Genomic DNA, 22169 nt, shown 5'->3' with positions numbered 1-22169 from the left:
TCATGACAAAAACGAAAAACATAACACAAAAGCATAACATTCCTTTGTCATCTGACATTTCTACTCCTTCTAAACCTCCTCCTACGGTCAGAAGAAAGAAGAACCAGTCGAGATCCACTCTTCAACCGCCCTCTCAGTCGTCCTCGGTGGTAGGGATGACTGATTGCAGCGGTGGATCTCACTAGAACAGTACGGTCGTAGATCATCTTTGAAGAAGATTAGACAGCCAAGGGCGTAACAACCCACCTTTAACCCGTCCCTCTCACTCATCTCCAACGGCCTGATGCCGGAAGAGTGATTGCAGCGGGAGATCTTTAACCGTCCCTCTCCGTCGTCCCACTCGCTCTGGGATGACAGGATTGCAGCGGCCAATTCCATGATGACTCTGGGGTCAGCGAAAGCTACCCTCCCTCTGGCCGCTCCTCTCTGGCATCTCCGCCAAATGAGGTGTCAGACTGCAGTGGCCCGTTTCCTCCAAACAGGTGCCCTTCTTCAAGCGGGCAACAAGAAGATACACACACATAAACAATTACAAATAAAATTAAAATTAACTCTTTGACAAATCGCGCTAGTTCTTGAGCTTGACCCGCCATCTCCTAGACTGCTCCAAGATCAGCAAGAGGAAAGTCGAGACAGGCAGATCAGCTTGAGGCAGCCACTAACCAAACATTTACATCCACAGATTACCATCTACCGCGGTGGGTCCCTTCGGTCGTAGTGAGTCCCTCGCCTCCCTGGTAGGTATCTTCCATGTAAGTATGGTGTGCCTGCTGAGTGTTTGGGTGTGTGGACGGCTCCCGGAGCGGACGCACTAATGATGAGACAGGAAACAAATCCATTCCATATGGACAATTTGTAAACCTGCAAGATGTAGTGGTATCCATCTTGAACTCTGAGCGTTGCGCGAAAAAAAAAAAAAAAAAAAAAAAAAAAAAAAAAAACCCTCTGAGCATTGCTTGCTCACATTTATTAAACTAATGCAAGACATTTATTAAACTAATGCAATACTCTGCATGTCACGTGCCGCTTGAAGCCGGCCGGTCAGTCAGTTGGTTTGTTCACGACTCGCGACGAAAAGAAGTTTGTGTCTGCGTAGGAGAACATCACATGTTTGACAAGGTGAGTCGCATTATTGGCACAGCTGTGCTGGCTGAATTGCTCAGCACAGGAACTTTTATTCAATAGAGAGTCATTGCAGAACACGCGACAACAAGCGAAAAATTTGCAACACCACACACACGTACGCGAGAGAGTAGATAACATCGGCGCAATGAATGAAAATGAACAGAAAATGACATATGATACACACGACGACCAATAAAACACAAGAAATGAGACCGACGAACAACGAAAGCCATGATTCGCATTTTCAATGATTGATTGTTCATTTATCCCACCCGAAGGTGGGATGTGGGCCGAACCCGGAGGTACTGCAATACCGGGACAACCCGTGGGTGCGACAAAGCGAGCTTTGAATCGACACCCCGTCTTCAAACATACATTTAATACAAGAGCCCAGCGATGCTGGGCGTCCCAGGTATTAAACTGAGAAGAACAGATACTACACTTGATCTTAGCTCTTGAGAGCCGAGAAGCGATAAAGCAATGCTCCACGACGTCGACGTTTAGACATCGCGGCGGCGCTTTCGGTCCGCCGGCCGGCAGTCCTGGTCGCATTTGAAATCGACTTTGTCGAATGGCTGGTGTTCTCCACTGCCTGGCAACGTGGGCACACCACGTGCGTGACGACGCGATCAAGTCGCATCCAAGCAAAGGACAAGGCATAGAAAGCATGTCGATGAACTGTGGATGCACATCCAGTCGGTGACTAAAAGAAATATGGAACGCTTCACGATTTTGCGTGTCATCCTTGCGCAGGGGCCATGCTAATCTTCTCTGTATCGTTCCAATTTTAGTATATGTACTGCCGAAGCAAGTACGCTCACCTCTTGCTTTTGATTCGCTTAAAAAGCTTTCAGATGATTTCGCTTTCAGCTTGTGGTCTCGCAACAGCAGGACACAAGACAACAATTCGGTCTCCAAACGCTTGATATGTGTTGTACGGGGGGGGGGGGGGGATGGAAAAAGCTTTTTCTTCTTCTTCGCTTTCGGTTGATGAGTTAAAAAAGGGATAGCGCGAACGCAGTCCCCACTAACAGAAATTATACGACCGAGTTACCCACATTTGGGGTAATCGCAGAGGTCAACTTCTCCGAAGTGCAATGGTGAAGTCTCGCCCTGGGCCCACCGCCTACGTGATCACGGTGAAGACCCTCGTCAGGTAAGTATGAGTTGGTTGCCTGTCAGCATCTCTCTTCTGGGACCGTGATTCTCTTCGGCTTTGCTCCGTTGCTTTTGTTTGCCTTTTTTGTGTGTGAGCAGAACCTTTCGACGACACTTCAGCAGCTGCTGCTGTTTCTGTGATCACTCACTTACTTCGAAAAAGAACAATGTATGAGTTTGAAAAATGAGAGCAAACAATGCTCAGGCGCACTTACCTTGTATTCAAATAGAATGATGAAGAAGCTTAACCAAGCGCCATATATAGCGGGCTAAATTTTCTTAAGAATGCTGTTTTTATTTCAAGCCAATGGCCTGCAGCAAAGCTCAGTTTCATTCGCTGCCATACATGCTATCATATGATGAGTGATCGCATTCTATTCTTTGAAAGGTAAGTCGCCCTCTGAGCATTGCTTGCTCACATTTATTAAACTAATGCAAGACATTTATTAAACTAATGCAAGACTCTGCATGTCACGTGCCGCTTGAAGCCGGCCGGTCAGTCAGTTGGTTTGTTCACGACTCGCGACGAAAAGAAGTTTGTGTCTGCGTAGGAGAACATCACATGTTTGACAAGGTGAGTCGCATTATTGGCACAGCTGTGCTGGCTGAATTGCTCAGCACAGGAACTTTTATTCAATAGAGAGTCATTGCAGAACACGCGACAACAAGCGAAAAATTTGCAACACCACACACACGTACGCGAGAGAGTAGATAACATCGGCGCAATGAATGAAAATGAACAGAAAATGACATATGATACACACGACGACCAATAAAACACAAGAAATGAGACCGACGAACAACGAAAGCCATGATTCGCATTTTCAATGATTGATTGTTCATTTATCCCACCCGAAGGTGGGATGTGGGCCGAACCCGGAGGTACTGCAATACCGGGACAACCCGTGGGTGCGACAAAGCGAGCTTTGAATCGACACCCCGTCTTCAAACATACATTTAATACAAGAGCCCAGCGATGCTGGGCGTCCCAGGTATTAAACTGAGAAGAACAGATACTACACTTGATCTTATTTTTTTTTTTTTTTTTTTTTTTTTTTTTTTTTTTTTTTCGCGCAACGCTCAGAGTTCAAGATGGATACCACTACATCTTGCAGGTTTACAAATTGTCCATATGGAATGGATTTGTTTCCTGTCTCATCATTAGTGCGTCCGCTCCGGGAGCCGTCCACACACCCAAACACTCAGCAGGCACACCATACTTACATGGAAGATACCTACCAGGGAGGCGAGGGACTCACTACGACCGAAGGGACCCACCGCGGTAGATGGTAATCTGTGGATGTAAATGTTTGGTTAGTGGCTGCCTCAAGCTGATCTGCCTGTCTCAACTTTCCTCTTGTTGATCTTGGAGCAGTCTAGGAGATGGCGGGTCAAGCTCAAGAACTAGCGCATTTTGGTAGAGAGTTAATTTTGATTTTATTTGAAATTGTTTGTGTGTGTGTATCTTCTTGTTGCCCGCTTCAAGAAGGGCACCTGTTTGGAGAAAACGGGCCACCGCAGTCTGACACCTCATTTGGCGGAGATGCCAGAGAGGAGCGGCCAGAGGGAGGGTAGCTTTCGCTGACCCCAGAGTCGTCTTGGAATGGGCCGCTGCAATCCTGTCATCCCAGAGCGAGTGGGACAACGGAGAGGGACGGTTAAAGATCTCCCGCTGCAATCACTCTTCCGGCATCAGGCCGTTGTAGATGAGTGAGAGGGACGGGTTAAAGGTGGGTTGTTACGCCCTTGGCTGTCTAAACTTCTTCAAAGATGATCTACGACCGTACTGTGCTAGTGAGATCCACCGCTGCAATCAGTCATCCCTACCACCGAGGACGACTGAGAGGGCGGTTGAAGAGTGGATCTCGACTGGTTCTTCTTTCTTCTGACCGTAGGAGGAGGTTTGGAAGGAGTAGAAATGTCAGATGACAAAGGAATGTTATGTTTTTGTGTTATGTCTTTCGTTTTTGTCATGATGACCCACAGGGCTTGAATGGTGGATCGTTTTGTGTCCTGTATATATGTGTCGCCTCTGTCCAGAGATTTCTTCTTTTGGATGATGGTGTGCTTGGCGACATTCATCATGGTCAAAAGAATCGGGTTGTTTTTTTGTCCTCCAGGGAGTTGGTTGTAAAGGATCATGTCCTTTGTTATTTCTATGTCTTCCTTGGTTAGGTCAAGATATTGTTGTTTCAGGCGCTCCCATATTCCTTGTGCAAAGGAGCACTTGGTGAGGACGTGGGCCACATTGTCTTCTGGTTTTCTGCAGAATTTGCAGTTTGTTTTTCTGTCGGAATTTATTGATCTATTAAAATCTCCCCATTTGTATCCTCCATGTGCAATCCGAAAGGACATGGAGGATAGGTGAGGTGGAAGGAGGAGTTTGATTCCCTTGTTTTTCAAGAGGATCTCATTCCAAGGAATCTTCTTTCCGTTTTCATCAATCTTGTCAATCTTCTTTTCATTTTGCGTTTTCAGATTGATGTAGATATTTTTGTAGGAAGTATTTTCCCAGTCGTGTTTCAAGCCTTTGAGTTTGCAAAAGGACTTGAAGATGTCCGCATACATTTCGTTTGGAATTGGAGCATGCGGAATGCTGTTGGAGAACAGATGAGGATTAATGTGTCTCATTCTGTAGCTCAAATTGAACATGGCCCATTCGTGCCAGATTTCGGTGGCGTCTTCTAGTGGGAAGAGGTGCCGAATTCTGTCTATGCGACTAGTTTGGAATTTTGATTGGATGTCCACCATGTTGATGCCTCCATTTTTGACAGGAGGAAACGTCTTGCTTCTCTGGAGTTGTTCGAATGGCGAAGGATGCCAGAGGAAGTCGAAGAGGATTTTGTTTAGTTCTTTGATGTGTTGTTTCGTTGGCATCAGCACTCTACTCAGATGCAAAGTGACGGGTACCAAGAGAGTGTTGATGATCGAGATCTTTCCATAGAGGGAGAGTCTTCGTGGTTTGTGGATGTTGGCGATCGTTTGAGTTTTCTTGATGGCGGTCTGCCAGTTCATCTTGTCAAGTTGTGTTTTGTTTGTGCCTAGCCAGATGCCCAGGATCTTGACGTTGTTCAAGATCGCAGCTTCTGGAAAGAGCTGCTGAGCTCTTTGGGCCAGGTCAGGTTTGGACGCCAGGATCTGGGTCTTTCCCTGGTTCACTTTCTGGCCGGACATCGTCTGGTAGATGGCTAGTTCTTTGTTGATTTCCTTGAGAGATGGAATGTCTCTTGTGATGAATGTGGTGTCGTCCGCATATTGCTGGATTTTGATTGTCAGCTTGGAAAAGCGAAAACCGTTGATCAGATGGTTTTTCTCTATGCGTCGGGTGAGAACGTCAGCACAGATTATGAAATAGAGCATGCTGAGGGGACAACCCTGTCGTATGCCCCTTTTAACGTTTATTTGTTTTGTTAAAGCTCCATTGATTTCTATCTTGCTTTTTGTTTTGTGGTAAACTAATGACAGGTAATTCATCATTATTGGTTTTACTCCGATTTTCTTCAAGATTCCATAGAGGAAGGAGTGACTAACTCTATCGAAAGCTTTTTCAAAGTCAGTTATCATGACGTACAAGTCCCTGTGTTGTGTTTGAGAAGCTTCCAGGGCAGCTTGTATATTCATTGTAACATGCTCTATTCTGCGGTTTGGCAGTCCACATTTCTGATTCGGACAAATCAGGTTTGTGATCATGGGTGTGAGTCTGTTGGAGAGGATTTTACTCAGGATCTTGTAATCAGTGTTGAGTAGAGAGATCGGTCTCCAATTTTTGAGCTTTTCTTTTTCACCTTTTTTAAAGATTAACTTCACTTTTGCTTCTCTCATTGAGGGAGTCATTGTTTTTCTCAAGTAGCAATTTGTAAGCATCTCTAGAATGTCGTGTTTCAGGAAATGCCAGCATTTTTGGTAGAATAATGAGCCGAGACCATCTGATCCAGGTGCAGAATCCTTGTTAAGAGAATCGATGGCGGTTTTTACTTCTTTTAGAGTTATGAGCTGTTCTGCTTGTTCAGCTGCGTCTTCTTCAATTTTGGCCTCTCCCAGAATGTTTAGGTAACTGTTCTGTTCTTGAGGGTTGATGTGGTCTTCTATGCCCCATAGGGAGTGGTAGAAGCTGTGTACTTCTTTGAGAATGTCTTCTTTCTTGGTGAGAGTTGTGTTGTTTGCGTCGTGTATCTCAGTGATAGAGCTACTTTTACAATTTTGTTCCTCTGCTTTGAAGAAGCTTTTAGATGGCTCTTCATCGCTAGTTGGGATAGTTCTGGATCTGATTTGCGATCCGACTGCTTTATAATCGTAGAAGTTGTTGATTTTCTCCAAGAATTCCGGGCGACGATCTTCCAGGACGTGGTCTGGATGAGCGTCCAGAGTGTGGAGCATATTTTTCGCTTGATTGTAATCTTCTCTACGCTTGAGTGCGACATCTTGCGAGAGTTCAATCAGTCGATTTTTCAACATTTTCTTGCCATGATCCCACCTTATAAGCATGTCTGGTGGTTCTATTTGTGGTACGTTTATGGTCCAATTTTCCCAAGCCGTTTCGAGCTCTGTTATGACGTGAGCATATTCTAATATGCTGTTATTGATTTTGTATGAATATTCACCCCATTTGGTGTGTTGTTGATATTTTAGATGAATTATTGGTAATGTGCAGTGGTCTGATGATGTGAAGTATTCATGTTTGATGTTATGATAATTTTCAAGTGCATGTTCATTTATGTATATTCTATCTATCCTGGTCTTACTGTTGTGGTTTTGGCGCGTGAACAGTCTTTTGTAAGGATATTCTTGTCTGAATATGTCTGTCAATTGGTTATGATGTATTAATGTTCTAAGTGCTGTTTTATCCGGTGTAGTGAAGAAAAATTGCGGCTTAGCAGTGTCCAACGGATCAAGGATCACGTTAAAATCACCAAGTAAGACCACATGTTGATGTTCATATTCCAGCATAGCCTCGGAGAGCAGTTCAAAACATGACTTTCTCTCTCCGTTGCTCTGCGGAAGGTATGCATTGAATATGTTTATGTTATTTTTACCACATTTGATGTTGAGGTGATGTATTCGATTTTGTACTATGGTGTGGTGTGTAATTTCGGATCTGTCATGTATGTCTTTCTTCATGACGAAAATTGTCCCCGCACGGAAGTGGGTTCTGTCAGGTTCAATGTTCGCGTATGTTATGTAATTGTTGTGTTGAGCCCACGTCTCGAGTTGATCGGTGGGGATTCTGTGTGTTTCCTGAATTGCCAGTACAGAGAGTCTGTGAGATGTAAAGAACTGTTTGACATCTCGCAATTTCTTGGATATTCCGTTGATGTTCATTGAGCCAACCTTGAGGTTGCCCAGTCCGGCGTCCGAATCGTCACTCTCCGTATCTGTGAACATGATTATAGATAGAGAAAAAGCAGATTAAAGTTTAAGAGTTTTGGACTAGACCGTGTAGTTGGCTGGGACGCCGTCTGAGTCCGTGAGCTCACCCACCGAACTGAAGACATTTCGATGGAGAGGAGAGGTCCCGGTCAGTTCAGCCCGCGTAGACTCTCTCGAAGAAACGGACTCCGAGTCAGTTGACGAGTTGTCATTGTCAACTGAGACCGACGCATCCTTGGAGCTGGCGTGGGATGCGTCGTGGTCTCTGGGATTCGTCGTCCTGGGAGATGCTGGTTGGGCAATCGATCTCCGCTTTAGCAAGGGTTCTTTTGGAGTCGATGTCTTGGACTCTGTGTTGGACATGGGCTTATCCGCTATCTCAGTATCTGATGAGAAGATGCTGCGCATGGAGGTTTTGGGGTTGTGTTTCCCTCCTTTGCCCACGGTGATAAAGCCATCGTCGCTCGTGGGGGGGTTCTTTCTCTTCCTACTCTTTTCCCTGAACTTTTCTCTTGCATTGCAACCAGGTTTGTGTCGGCCTGTTGATTGGCACACATGACAGGCGAGCTGCTGCCTGGTTGGCGACGAATCTGACACATACGTTTTTTTTGGTCTGGATGCAGCAAAACGCGGTCTGGACTTCTCGGCCTGTCTCGCAAGGAAAGCGGCCTCTGATCTTTGGCAGAAGAGTTCGTTGCTTCTGTTTATGGATTCTCTCGAGCGTCCTTGTTTCCTGGGTTGTCTAGGCGCCCGGTCTCGGGGTGGGTCGGCCTTGGACTCCCGGTCTCGAGGTGGGTTGGCCTGGGTCTTCTTCGGCTTCGTGGGGCATTTGGAAGTTAGGTGGCCCCGGACTTTGCATATTTGGCAGAGTGGCAAATGTCCCTCTCCAGGCTTGGTGATGGATATCCACTCACCAAACATCTGCACTTTCTCTGGGATGTTAGCGAGTTTAGTGTTCTGCAGGTACACATGCAGAAACTCGTTGCAGATGGTGGGGTGCTGCTTGTGTTTACCTTTAACCATCTGGTAAACATTTCCCCAGTTTGCTTGGCAAGCAAACTCATTAATTAAATCCAGATGCCACTCGCCCGGCACTGGATATAATGTGATCACGTCGCATGGTGGCATCGGTCGCCATACTTTGATCACGTAACCTACTTCCTTGTGTGAATAGGTCACGGGTGACTGATGGTCTAGCGCCAGCTGTTCCATCAGCACGGATTTGGTTTCGTTCTCAGAAGCTGAGAACGTGACGGTGAAAATGTGCTGCCGCAGGCTCTTGGCACGCACAGCTTTTAGCTCCTTTCCATACTTTGCAAGGAAGCCATCTTGCATAAAGAAACTGATGAAAGTGCTTACATCAAGCCAGGTCTGGCTGGATGCTTGCACAACCAAGGTTCTTTGATACTTGAATTCATTGGCCTTAGAATCGCCCATCATGAAGTAAGTATTGTTTAAGGATGTTTATTTAGGTAAGTATGAAATAAATTCAAAAGGACTTACCGAAATTCAAGCTTTAACAGTTTCAAACCTTCCTTCTGAAGGAAAGTTCAGCTAAATTCTGTCTTGACCACACCCTAAAAGCTGGTCACGTACTGTCTAGACTCGCTGTAGCTAACTGGCTATTCTCACCTGATCTTTCTACGTGGCAATCAACTAATTCCCTTAAGGGGAAAAGGCTGATTCCAAAAAAAAATCTAGGGAGGGAAAAAAAGCTAACTACTCGCCTAGATCAGTGGTTCCCAGCAGGGGGCCACTGATCTAGCTGACTTAGGCTATTTTCTAAACTTTCTAGTTATTTATTTATCTAACTGACTTTAAAAAAAAATCTAAAAAGGCTGGTAAAAGTTAGGCCGGTGTCGCTTTCACTCGCTCGCTCTAGCGAGGAAAGCAAGGCTTGCTTGTTAAACGCTTTTTGGCAGCAATGTCTCCAAGGCCACCAAGTTGCAGATAATCGTTCGCAGTGAATAAGGCTCGTGAGACTTACCTTGTATTCAAATAGAATCTTAGCTCTTGAGAGCCGAGAAGCGATAAAGCAATGCTCCACGACGTCGACGTTTAGACATCGCGGCGGCGCTTTCGGTCCGCCGGCCGGCAGTCCTGGTCGCATTTGAAATCGACTTTGTCGAATGGCTGGTGTTCTCCACTGCCTGGCAACGTGGGCACACCACGTGCGTGACGACGCGATCAAGTCGCATCCAAGCAAAGGACAAGGCATAGAAAGCATGTCGATGAACTGTGGATGCACATCCAGTCGGTGACTAAAAGAAATATGGAACGCTTCACGATTTTGCGTGTCATCCTTGCGCAGGGGCCATGCTAATCTTCTCTGTATCGTTCCAATTTTAGTATATGTACTGCCGAAGCAAGTACGCTCACCTCTTGCTTTTGATTCGCTTAAAAAGCTTTCAGATGATTTCGCTTTCAGCTTGTGGTCTCGCAACAGCAGGACACAAGACAACAATTCGGTCTCCAAACGCTTGATATGTGTTGTACGGGGGGGGGGGGGGGGATGGAAAAAGCTTTTTCTTCTTCTTCGCTTTCGGTTGATGAGTTAAAAAAGGGATAGCGCGAACGCAGTCCCCACTAACAGAAATTATACGACCGAGTTACCCACATTTGGGGTAATCGCAGAGGTCAACTTCTCCGAAGTGCAATGGTGAAGTCTCGCCCTGGGCCCACCGCCTACGTGATCACGGTGAAGACCCTCGTCAGGTAAGTATGAGTTGGTTGCCTGTCAGCATCTCTCTTCTGGGACCGTGATTCTCTTCGGCTTTGCTCCGTTGCTTTTGTTTGCCTTTTTTGTGTGTGAGCAGAACCTTTCGACGACACTTCAGCAGCTGCTGCTGTTTCTGTGATCACTCACTTACTTCGAAAAAGAACAATGTATGAGTTTGAAAAATGAGAGCAAACAATGCTCAGGCGCACTTTTTTTTTTTTTTTTTTTTTTTTTTTTTTTTTTTTTTTTTTTTTTCGCGCAACGCTCAGAGTTCAAGATGGATACCACTACATCTTGCAGGTTTACAAATTGTCCATATGGAATGGATTTGTTTCCTGTCTCATCATTAGTGCGTCCGCTCCGGGAGCCGTCCACACACCCAAACACTCAGCAGGCACACCATACTTACATGGAAGATACCTACCAGGGAGGCGAGGGACTCACTACGACCGAAGGGACCCACCGCGGTAGATGGTAATCTGTGGATGTAAATGTTTGGTTAGTGGCTGCCTCAAGCTGATCTGCCTATCTCGACTTTCCTCTTGCTGATCTTGAAGCAGTCTAGGAGATGGCGTGTCAAGCTCAAGAACTAGCGCGTTTTGTCAAAGAGTTAATTTTAATTTTATTTGTAATTGTTTATGTGTGTGTATCTTCTTGTTGCCCGCTTCAAGAAGGGCACCTGTTTGGAGGAAACGGGCCACTGCAGTCTGACACCTCATTTGGCGGAGATGCCAGAGAGGAGCGGCCAGAGGGAGGGTAGCTTTCGCTGACCCCAGAGTCATCATGGAATTGGCCGCTGCAATCCTGCCATCCCAGAGCGAGTGGGACGACGGAGAGGGACGGTTAAAGATCTCCCGCTGCAATCACTCTTCCGGCATCAGGCCGTTGGAGATGAGTGAGAGGGACGGGTTAAAGGTGGGTTGTTACGCCCTTGGCTGTCTAATCTTCTTCAAAGATGATCTACGACCGTACTGTTCTAGTGAGATCCACCGCTGCAATCAGTCATCCCTACCACCGAGGACGACTGAGAGGGCGGTTGAAGAGTGGATCTTGACTGGTTCTTCTTTCTTCTGACCGTAGGAGGAGGTTTAGAAAAAGTAGAAATGTCAGATGACAAAGGAATGTTATGCTTTTGTGTTATGTTTTTCGTTTTTGTCATGATGACCCACAGGGCTTGAATGGTGGACCGTTTTGTGTCCTGTATATATGTGTCGCCTATGTCCAGAGATTTCTTCTTTTGGATGATGGTGTGCTTGGCGACATTCATCATGGTCAAAAGAATCGGGTTGTTCGTTTGTCCTCCAGGGAGTTGATTGTAAAGGATCATGTCCTTTGTTATTTCGCACATAGGCGTACTTACCTTGTATTCAAATAGAATGATGAAGAAGCTTAACCAAGCGCCATATATAGCGGGCTAAATTTTCTTAAGAATGCTGTTTTTATTTCAAGCCAATGGCCTGCAGCAAAGCTCAGTTTCATTCGCTGCCATACATGCTATCATATGATGAGTGATCGCATTCTATTCTTTGAAAGGTAAGTCGCCCTCTGAGCATTGCTTGCTCACATTTATTAAACTAATGCAAGACATTTATTAAACTAATGCAAGACTCTGCATGTCACGTGCCGCTTGAAGCCGGCCGGTCAGTCAGTTGGTTTGTTCACGACTCGCGACGAAAAGAAGTTTGTGTCTGCGTAGGAGAACATCACATGTTTGACAAGGTGAGTCGCATTATTGGCACAGCTGTGCTGGCTGAATTGCTCAGCACAGGAACTTTTATTCAATAGAGAGTCATTGCAGAACACGCGACAACAAGCGAAAAATTTGCAACACCACACACACGTACGCGAGAGAGTAGATAACATCGGCGCAATGAATGAAAATGAACAGAAAATGACATATGATACACACGACGACCAATAAAACACAAGAAATGAGACCGACGAACAACGAAAGCCATGATTCGCATTTTCAATGATTGATTGTTCATTTATCCCACCCGAAGGTGGGATGTGGGCCGAACCCGGAGGTACTGCAATACCGGGACAACCCGTGGGTGCGACAAAGCGAGCTTTGAATCGACACCCCGTCTTCAAACATACATTTAATACAAGAGCCCAGCGATGCTGGGCGTCCCAGGTATTAAACTGAGAAGAACAGATACTACACTTGTTGTTGAACTGTTTTATTCGCATCAGTAACTCACGGTACAAAAGATTGACACGGCGAGAGAGTACAAACAAACATAGCCAGGTCGAAGACTTTAAGAAACCGGCCTGCCACACCCCGCGGAGGCGGGGAGCGGCGTGATTTATGGGGTGACGATGCACCCGGAGGGTTAAGTCCACCAGCTTAGGTCGCGAGGGCCAGGCTGGGGAGTCGAGGTACCTGTGGAGGGAGAGTGTGGATCGAAACATTATATGGCCCGTCCGCAAATTTAGAATGGCGGAGCGGGCCAGGGAGACAGGTTCTTTCTGCATAGTCCAGAAAGGAGCCCTGCGACGAGTCGGGCGACCCGTCGCGTGTGGACGCTGGAACCGGCAGTAATTGACCGCCGGGTGGCGCCCACGTCTCCTTCACGCGTCCTCGCGCAGGTACTCTGACTCTTATACCCGGTCTGCCAGCAGGCAGAGCGGATAAAATTGGGGTCTCCCACGAGGAAGAGAGTAGAACCATTTAGGGATAATTTGGCTCTCGTGGCAGACGAAATATTCAATAAAATTGTGGAGCAGAGGCTCGATTAATCAATAAAACAAAAAAAAAATATATAGGTGGGAGTGTAATTAATACTCACTGGAGAAGAGTAAGCCTTCATTCGGCGAGCACGGATGTGCACTGACCAGACGTTGAGGCAGGTTCGCCCAGCTGGGTCGGGGAGGCTAGCGATCGAAACCAGAGGCACTGATAGGCTACATTACCGGTAAAAAATATAAATTTGAGGTAGAAATTTTGAGGCTGCATCGAGTTGATCAGGGGATCGTGTTGATCGATGCGTTGAAAGCGGAGCGAGGTTGATCCGAGCGGGCAAGAACAGCGTTACAAGGCAAAAACAGCGTATGACAGTTCGAAACAGTTGATTGATTAATACATAGAGAATCTAGTGGTGATTGAAATTGCTTAATTACTATTAAACCAGTCTCAAGTCACAATGTACAAGAGGTATTTTATTTCCTTCCTTTTTACTTTAGAATGTTTGTTTTTGATGAGACTGGAGTATCATATAAAAGAAATGGCGCTAGTTTATAGAAATAAGGTGGTGATATGGGGTGATCAATTTTAACACAATATTGTTATAAAGTTATAACGTCCAAACGGTTTGCTGTCTTGCGCGCTCGGATACTTACTGCAACGTTATTAGGGAATAAGTTTCTGATCGCTGATGTCGTCTTTTCTATGACGTAGCCCCTCCACGAGTGAGCCCGGCGTTCCAAGCTTTCCAGACGCGGAAGGATCCTTCGATTGAGAGGGAGGCCACTTTTCTAGCCACCTCTGCTACCCCACGAGCAGGAACGCCCAAGGCCGTCAGAGCTCGAGAGCTCGTCGGGGCATAGCTCCCGAGGGAGCCTACGACGAACGGAAGTGACAGGACGTCCCTGCAAGGGCGCTTCCTGTCTTCCTTTATGTTGACACATAACTCGCCGTACTTGTCGTGTTTCCTGTCGGCGGCTTTTCGAAGAGAATCCGCGCCGTAGTCGAACGGGCATGTGACGTCACATACGACCGTGACACCGTCAGGGCGTTGCAAGACGATGTCAGGACGCAGATCGGCACCGCCCGCTTCCACGTGCTGTGGAACCGTACTATCTATGGCAAGCCCGGGTTGCCATTCGGCAGGCACGTGCCCCGCGATCTCCCTCAATATTGAATTGTGACGTTCCGTGACGACAGTCATCACGGTAGGGCAGTGATTCAATATGTGAGGGAGAGTCTCTTCCGCTTTCCCACACGCACGACACATGGCAGGTAGGTAAGGACGGCCATGGCTTGGTTTGGATTTGAGTGGCAATAGGTTCAATCTGGCCTTGTACGCAAATACTCGGTCCGCGTGATCCAGGAGCTCCGGGCGCCGGGTCCAGGAATTTGAGAACCCGGACAGGCAGTGGGCACTGACCGTCTTGCCTTGGTCAGGTTTGGATTCCCACTGTCTCCTCCACCACAAGTCATTGTGTTGATGGAGGGTCGGCACCACTTTTTTCCTTAAGGGAGGGGTGATTGTGGAGCTCCCCGCGGCCAACTCAAGGCCGCCATCCGGGCGGGCGGACCAGCGTACGTTCAGACGACGGGTGGCCGCCGGGACACGGCCCCACAGGCTCTCGCCTGTAGGGCACGGTCTAGAGCGGGCGCCGTCGGGAGGAGGTTCACTGTTTAGATAACTGGCCAGGTGACCAGGCGTGGGATCCGGAGTGCCGAGCCTCAGACAGGCATGACGCCTAAGCTGCCCGAGAGCGACGGCAGAGACAATGTTGTCAGGTGACGTCAGCATCTTGAAAGCATGAGCTACCGAAAGCGTGTCACTTTCGCGACACAAGTTCAGAATGCCCAAACCTCCTAATGCAGGCTTACAGTAGAAGAACGCGCTGCACGCCCACTTGGGAAGACGCCACGCCACCTTCAAACACCGCAATACCAGTCGGTCAAGCTTCAGAAGCTCATACTGTCTGAAGCGCCGCACTCGCAGATGGTATGACGCGGACGGGAGAATGATAGAGGTGAGTGCCAGGAGTTTCTGGCTTGGGGTAAGAAAGGATTTCATTAATAAAGAAATGTGCTTCTCCAGAGTGGAGATGAAGGGTTGGGTTAGGGATGCGTCCGAGGCGTAGCCGGTTCGAGCGCCGAGGTATTTGTACGTCTCGCCTTTGGGGATGACCCGAATTTCCTCCCCAGCAAGGGAGAAAGGTTTCGGGTCGACCCGCAGACGGGACGCCGACACTTTCCCATAGGATAGGGTGCCACACTTGCGTGGGTTGAACCGTAGCCCGGACCAGGAAGAGAAGGGATCGGTAGAAGATAGGAGAGAGATCATCTGCTCGCGATCGGAAGAAACGAGACAGATGTCGTCCGCATAAGCCATACAACGTACTTTAATGTCGTCTTCTTTGGCAGGAAGGTTGTAGCCGCAATCCGTTTTGTCACGGACGCCCCTGAGGAGCACCTCGATGACCAAATTGAATAGCAGCCCAGACAACGGGCAGCCCTGACGGACTCCCCGCCCCACAGGGATACGGTCGGTTTCACCATTGCCGCAGCGGACGGTGCAGGTGTTAGCGACGTATATGTCGGAGATGCATTCAATAAGGTCTGTGGGGGCGTCGAAATGGCGCAGGACCTCGGCTATGCACTCGTGCCGGACACTGCCAAAGGCGTTTCGGATGTCCAGAAACGCAACCGACACAGGCCTTTTGCGTGACTGTGCATCCGAGAGGATGGTGTCGAGCATGAACACATGCTCATAGACGCCTTCCGTGGGCATGAATCCCTTTTGCTCTCGGCTGATAACATTCCCCTCCACCGCCCATCGCTGCAGGCGCCGGGCCAATACGGCGGCGTAAATCTTGTATATGTTTCGGCAGATGGAGATGGGCCGCCAGTTGCTGACGTCGTGCAGGTCACCCTCAGGGTCTTTACATATGAGAGTGATCCTGCTGGTTCTCCACTGGTCCGGTACACGACGGTTGATCCGGCAGGTCTCGAAAAGGCTGGCTAAGAGTCCCCCTCTTGGGTCCAGGATCTTCCAGAAACCGTAGGACAATCCGTCAGAACCAGGGGCGGAACCGACATCTAGCGACTGGAGGACCGCCTCCACCTCCCGGGCCGTAATGGGACCTTCACCGTCATCGACGGGGGAGAGGTTTACATTATCATGCTCGTAGCGGTGGGCGTTCATCCACTCGGGCATCTGCGAGCAACTCCCAGCTTCAGGAGCGGTCATGTCGCGTCGAAATCTCTCTTCAATTTCTTGAGGTGGGATTTCGCAACGACGGTCACAGTTTTTTCCTTCAACGATCCGGCGGACCGTTCCCTTCGCGTCCCGCGAGAAGGCGGCTCGCAACCCCACGCCGCTACGATATCGGGCTCCGTTCCCGCGCGAACCCCCACCGTCCGACCGAGGAGAACCCCCGTTCGAACGACGGCGAGCCGCGCGAGCCCGGGCGCCACGATTGAAGCGTGGTTTGCGAGGACGTGTCCTCTTGGGCGGCGAAGTCCCAGCGGTCCACTCTTCCAATTCGATGCAGAACTGGTCGAAATTTATGCCACCCGCTAAAGTAAGGTTCACTAAACTGCGAAGAGCCCGCCTGGAGCTCTTCGTCTTACTTTCCCTGACCGGTTCAACAGGGTGTTGGATGGATCGTTGATTGTTGGGTGTGATGGACATCCCTGGGGTAGTCTGTGGGAGTCCGGGGTCAATCGTGGCTTGGTTGCATGTCATGGTGTCACTTCGGGGTCGAGTCAAGGTTTGGGAAGAGATAGTTGGCAGGAATTTAGAGTGGGTGGTTTGGGTAGGTGGGGTAAAAGGTTGGGCTTCAGCAGACAGCGTCGAGGAACAAGGTTGTATAGGACAGATGGAAACAGGATTAAAGGATAAAGAGGAGTGAGATGGATGTTGAAGAGACTTAGATGAAAAGGTTTGCATGGGCGGCTTGGAAGAGCTGATTAAGTCTCTAGTTTCAGCTCCGGTGGTGGCCGTCAGTGGCAGAGAAGAAAAAGAAAAAGGGCGCGAAGCCGGCTTGGATAAACCGAGCGAGTCCACTGCCACGGATCCGGTGGAGGTCGGCTTGCGCAGGGGTACATGTAGAAGAGGATTCGCTCTGACAGTAGGGCCGTAACCGTCCGTGGTTGAGCTATCAGGCGAGGAAGTGGAAGAAGAGGAAAGAGATTCGCTGTTCGACGAGTCAGACGAGTCGGAAGAGTCCCCACTTTCCGACCCAGGTCCGGCCGAAGACAGACGAGGAAGAAACAACACATCTAAATCAGGCAAGCTGTCAGTATCAGCAGGGCTGAGTGAAGTTTTGCCTGGATGAGTTAGAATAGAATGGAAAAGTTCAGGTGGGGGGGGCGAAGTGGAAGTGCTGTCTATGCCTTGGCGCCAAAAGACTTGAGAACGGATGACAGAGGAAGGGAGAAGAGGGGATGACCCCTCGACCGATGCGCCTGCAGTCGAGGGCCGGCGCCTTCCACGCCTGACAACAGGGGCGTAGGAAAGCCCAGGCTTGGTCATCATAGGGGGTCTGGTTTGGCTCTCCGAGGGTGTCGGGTCATTGCTCGGCCAGGGAAGGCAGGTTGGCAATTGAAGGCCCTCGGGGCAGGATCGCCAGTGCTCTTGGGCCCCATCCAGCTTGTAAGCTCGAGGGAGAACACGGCAGCACCTGCTGCAGGTGATCAGGAACTCGGCGCGCGAACCATGAAATGCTCGCATATGGTCCTGATACGCCTGCACATCTCGGTAAGGTTGAGATGCCCTCCTGCAAGTGGAGAAAGGACAGAGAAGGGGGAATAGATTCGGGAGGGTGAGGCGAATAGGGCAGACGGACTGCAGTCTATTTGACCTCTGGAAGGGTGACTCGAAATGGGTGGGGTGGCCACGATGTGGTGTGGAATTGCGGATCGGACCCTCGTCACCGTGACGAAGTGACGAGTTCGCAAAAAGCAGTGAGTCTACCGGGGAGGCTTCACCATCTGGGTTGAGTGAGTGACCACTCACAGGAACCTGCTTCCTCGTCGGCCAGCCTAAGCCAGTGGACTGAGAAGGTGGGAAGGAGAAACCAACACCGGCCAGGTTACCTCTAGAAGTCTTCAAACCTGTACGACTTGAAAAGCGAGACATGGTTTAAATAAAATAGTTCTAAAAAGCTGGTTATTACAAATTGTTTAAAGTTTAAAGCGACGTTTCTATGTTTTGGAGAGTTAGCTAACAATTTAAATAACAAGTGACAGATTGCAATCAAATTAATTGTTTAAAGTTTAAAGCGACGTTTCTATGTTTTGGAGAGTTAACTAACAATTTAAATAACAAGTGGCAGATTGCAATCAAATTGAGGGTTGAATCAGAGATTTGCTAAAGAATTGACAAATGAAGTAAAACAATTTACGTTGATTCTACGTTAATGAGTAATACTACAATGGAAATGTCGGTTAAAGTTGAAAAGAAAACAAAGTTTGATTACAAATTAGTGCGACAGATTGAAAAAGGATAATTAATGCTTTAAGAGCAATTGTTTGAATTTTCGATTGTGATGTCACGATTAAACTTTATGCCAGCTGGCAGAGTGACCATGCGAGATACTTTACGGCTAAAATACAGGACAACAATAAAATAGACAAGTCAAAGGGTTGCAAAACTAGTAGAAAACAATCGGTTCAGTTCAAGGATGAGAGATTCCAAGTGAAAAGAAAATATGAACAACGTCTAATGTAAGATTAAGAAGAAAGAAATAAAATTATATTGAAAGATCACTGGCAACACTAGGATTTTCGCACAATTAAACCTAAAAGGCTATGATAAAAAAAATGGTCGAAATGGGTGATAATTTGGGTAAATAGATGGGTCAATTAGCTTATTTTTACAAAAATTTAGAAAGCACACAAGTTGGTTACACAATATAACTAAAATTATTCGAATTGATAACAACTGAGTGGCAATATTTGTGCAAAGATGTTCAAAAATTAGGCTAGGATTTTTTGGTTTTTAAGTGTTGCAACTGGAATTGAATTTATTTATGAAAATTACTATAAAACAACAAAACACAAATAATTACAGTTTTTAAAGTCTTTTTTTTGATCTTCTTTCTTCTTAAACCAAAAATTAGTGTGATCTTCAGGGTAAAGATGGGGGTAACAAGCCCGGGCTGGAATTGCGAATCCCGGTGCTTGATAAGGGTTAGCTAGGTGGGAAAGGTTAGCTAGGGTAAGGATTGGGTATTAAAGTATTCCGTGTTGATTGGGTAGGGTACTAAAGACTTGAGGTTGACGAAATTCCTTTCTTTAAACTTCCGAATGGTTCGAGACTGAGTAGGTTACCGTATTTTTCACTGGCAGCTAGGAAATTTACTGTTTCTAAAACTGACAATTTTCTTTTTGCTGAGAATTTTTATTTTCAACTTTCCTGACCAAGTTTTGATTTCGTTTCACTGCAGAACAACAAACTGAGCAATAAACTGACTGATTTTCCTTAATTGAGAGCCAACAATTCTTCTTGATCGCCTTTGAAATCGCGGCGGCGCTTTCGGTACGCCGGCCGGCAGTCCTGGTCGCATTTGAAATCGACTTTGTCGAATGGCTGGTGTTCTCCACTGCCTGGCAACGTGGGCACACCACGTGCGTGACGACGCGATCAAGTCGCATCCAAGCAAAGGACAAGGCATAGAAAGCATGTCGATGAACTGTGGATGCACATCCAGTCGGTGACTAAAAGAAATATGGAACGCTTCACGATTTTGCGTGTCATCCTTGCGCAGGGGCCATGCTAATCTTCTCTGTATCGTTCCAATTTTAGTATATGTACTGCCGAAGCAAGTACGCTCACCTCTTGCTTTTGATTCGCTTAAAAAGCTTTCAGATGATTTCGCTTTCAGCTTGTGGTCTCGCAACAGCAGGACACAAGACAACAATTCGGTCTCCAAACGCTTGATATGTGTTGTACGGGGGGGGGGGGATGGAAAAAGCTTTTTCTTCTTCTTCGCTTTCGGTTGATGAGTTAAAAAAGGGATAGCGCGAACGCAGTCCCCACTAACAGAAATTATACGACCGAGTTACCCACATTTGGGGTAATCGCAGAGGTCAACTTCTCCGAAGTGCAATGGTGAAGTCTCGCCCTGGGCCCACCGCCTACGTGATCACGGTGAAGACCCTCGTCAGGTAAGTATGAGTTGGTTGCCTGTCAGCATCTCTCTTCTGGGACCGTGATTCTCTTCGGCTTTGCTCCGTTGCTTTTGTTTGCCTTTTTTGTGTGTGAGCAGAACCTTTCGACGACACTTCAGCAGCTGCTGCTGTTTCTGTGATCACTCACTTACTTCGAAAAAGAACAATGTATGAGTTTGAAAAATGAGAGCAAACAATGCTCAGGCGCACTTACCTTGTATTCAAATAGAATGATGAAGAAGCTTAACCAAGCGCCATATATAGCGGGCTAAATTTTCTTAAGAATGCTGTTTTTATTTCAAGCCAATGGCCTGCAGCAAAGCTCAGTTTCATTCGCTGCCATACATGCTATCATATGATGAGTGATCGCATTCTATTCTTTGAAAGGTAAGTCGCCCTCTGAGCATTGCTTGCTCACATTTATTAAACTAATGCAAGACATTTATTAAACTAATGCAAGACTCTGCATGTCACGTGCCGCTTGAAGCCGGCCGGTCAGTCAGTTGGTTTGTTCACGACTCGCGACGAAAAGAAGTTTGTGTCTGCGTAGGAGAACATCACATGTTTGACAAGGTGAGTCGCATTATTGGCACAGCTGTGCTGGCTGAATTGCTCAGCACAGGAACTTTTATTCAATAGAGAGTCATTGCAGAACACGCGACAACAAGCGAAAAATTTGCAACACCACACACACGTACGCGAGAGAGTAGATAACATCGGCGCAATGAATGAAAATGAACAGAAAATGACATATGATACACACGACGACCAATAAAACACAAGAAATGAGACCGACGAACAACGAAAGCCATGATTCGCATTTTCAATGATTGATTGTTCATTTATCCCACCCGAAGGTGGGATGTGGGCCGAACCCGGAGGTACTGCAATACCGGGACAACCCGTGGGTGCGACAAAGCGAGCTTTGAATCGACACCCCGTCTTCAAACATACATTTAATACAAGAGCCCAGCGATGCTGGGCGTCCCAGGTATTAAACTGAGAAGAACAGATACTACACTTGATCTTAGCTCTTGAGAGCCGAGAAGCGATAAAGCAATGCTCCACGACGTCGACGTTTAGACATCGCGGCGGCGCTTTCGGTCCGCCGGCCGGCAGTCCTGGTCGCATTTGAAATCGACTTTGTCGAATGGCTGGTGTTCTCCACTGCCTGGCAACGTGGGCACACCACGTGCGTGACGACGCGATCAAGTCGCATCCAAGCAAAGGACAAGGCATAGAAAGCATGTCGATGAACTGTGGATGCACATCCAGTCGGTGACTAAAAGAAATATGGAACGCTTCACGATTTTGCGTGTCATCCTTGCGCAGGGGCCATGCTAATCTTCTCTGTATCGTTCCAATTTTAGTATATGTACTGCCGAAGCAAGTACGCTCACCTCTTGCTTTTGATTCGCTTAAAAAGCTTTCAGATGATTTCGCTTTCAGCTTGTGGTCTCGCAACAGCAGGACACAAGACAACAATTCGGTCTCCAAACGCTTGATATGTGTTGTACGGGGGGGGGGGGATGGAAAAAGCTTTTTCTTCTTCTTCGCTTTCGGTTGATGAGTTAAAAAAGGGATAGCGCGAACGCAGTCCCCACTAACAGAAATTATACGACCGAGTTACCCACATTTGGGGTAATCGCAGAGGTCAACTTCTCCGAAGTGCAATGGTGAAGTCTCGCCCTGGGCCCACCGCCTACGTGATCACGGTGAAGACCCTCGTCAGGTAAGTATGAGTTGGTTGCCTGTCAGCATCTCTCTTCTGGGACCGTGATTCTCTTCGGCTTTGCTCCGTTGCTTTTGTTTGCCTTTTTTGTGTGTGAGCAGAACCTTTCGACGACACTTCAGCAGCTGCTGCTGTTTCTGTGATCACTCACTTACTTCGAAAAAGAACAATGTATGAGTTTGAAAAATGAGAGCAAACAATGCTCAGGCGCACTT

General features: G+C 47.5%; 10 non-coding genes and 2 pseudogenes across 10 annotated transcripts; all 12 read right to left on the bottom strand.

Annotated features, from left to right (window-relative positions):
* Positions 1–1405: 1405 nt before the first annotated feature.
* LOC145773561 (U2 spliceosomal RNA) lies at positions 1406–1599 on the bottom strand. Its single transcript, XR_014289935.1, has one exon. It is a non-coding gene; the product is annotated as a U2 spliceosomal RNA (small nuclear RNA).
* Positions 1600–1833: 234 nt separating this feature from the next.
* Positions 1834–1940, bottom strand: LOC145772989 (U6 spliceosomal RNA). The gene has a single exon (XR_014289413.1). It is a non-coding gene; the product is annotated as a U6 spliceosomal RNA (small nuclear RNA).
* A 186-nt stretch (positions 1941–2126) lies between these two features.
* Positions 2127–2289, bottom strand: LOC145773466 (U1 spliceosomal RNA). Its single transcript, XR_014289846.1, has one exon. It is a non-coding gene; the product is annotated as a U1 spliceosomal RNA (small nuclear RNA).
* An 854-nt stretch (positions 2290–3143) lies between these two features.
* LOC145772908 (U2 spliceosomal RNA) lies at positions 3144–3317 on the bottom strand (annotated as a pseudogene).
* A 6599-nt stretch (positions 3318–9916) lies between these two features.
* Positions 9917–10023, bottom strand: LOC145772988 (U6 spliceosomal RNA). Its single transcript, XR_014289412.1, has one exon. It is a non-coding gene; the product is annotated as a U6 spliceosomal RNA (small nuclear RNA).
* A 187-nt stretch (positions 10024–10210) lies between these two features.
* LOC145773465 (U1 spliceosomal RNA) lies at positions 10211–10373 on the bottom strand. Its single transcript, XR_014289845.1, has one exon. It is a non-coding gene; the product is annotated as a U1 spliceosomal RNA (small nuclear RNA).
* A 2001-nt stretch (positions 10374–12374) lies between these two features.
* Positions 12375–12585, bottom strand: LOC145772891 (U2 spliceosomal RNA; annotated as a pseudogene).
* A 7189-nt stretch (positions 12586–19774) lies between these two features.
* On the bottom strand, positions 19775–19881 carry LOC145772987 (U6 spliceosomal RNA). Its single transcript, XR_014289411.1, has one exon. It is a non-coding gene; the product is annotated as a U6 spliceosomal RNA (small nuclear RNA).
* Positions 19882–20064: 183 nt separating this feature from the next.
* Positions 20065–20227, bottom strand: LOC145773464 (U1 spliceosomal RNA). The gene has a single exon (XR_014289844.1). It is a non-coding gene; the product is annotated as a U1 spliceosomal RNA (small nuclear RNA).
* An 854-nt stretch (positions 20228–21081) lies between these two features.
* Positions 21082–21275, bottom strand: LOC145773560 (U2 spliceosomal RNA). Its single transcript, XR_014289934.1, has one exon. It is a non-coding gene; the product is annotated as a U2 spliceosomal RNA (small nuclear RNA).
* A 234-nt stretch (positions 21276–21509) lies between these two features.
* On the bottom strand, positions 21510–21616 carry LOC145772986 (U6 spliceosomal RNA). The gene has a single exon (XR_014289410.1). It is a non-coding gene; the product is annotated as a U6 spliceosomal RNA (small nuclear RNA).
* Positions 21617–21799: 183 nt separating this feature from the next.
* On the bottom strand, positions 21800–21962 carry LOC145773463 (U1 spliceosomal RNA). Its single transcript, XR_014289843.1, has one exon. It is a non-coding gene; the product is annotated as a U1 spliceosomal RNA (small nuclear RNA).
* Positions 21963–22169: the final 207 nt, after the last annotated feature.

This window comes from Aplidium turbinatum, chromosome 6 (assembly GCF_918807975.1).
Source record: "Aplidium turbinatum chromosome 6, kaAplTurb1.1, whole genome shotgun sequence".
Lineage (NCBI taxonomy): Eukaryota > Metazoa > Chordata > Ascidiacea > Aplousobranchia > Polyclinidae > Aplidium > Aplidium turbinatum.
Note: the sequence above shows the minus strand (reverse complement) of the source record. Positions and strands in the feature narration are given on the sequence as shown.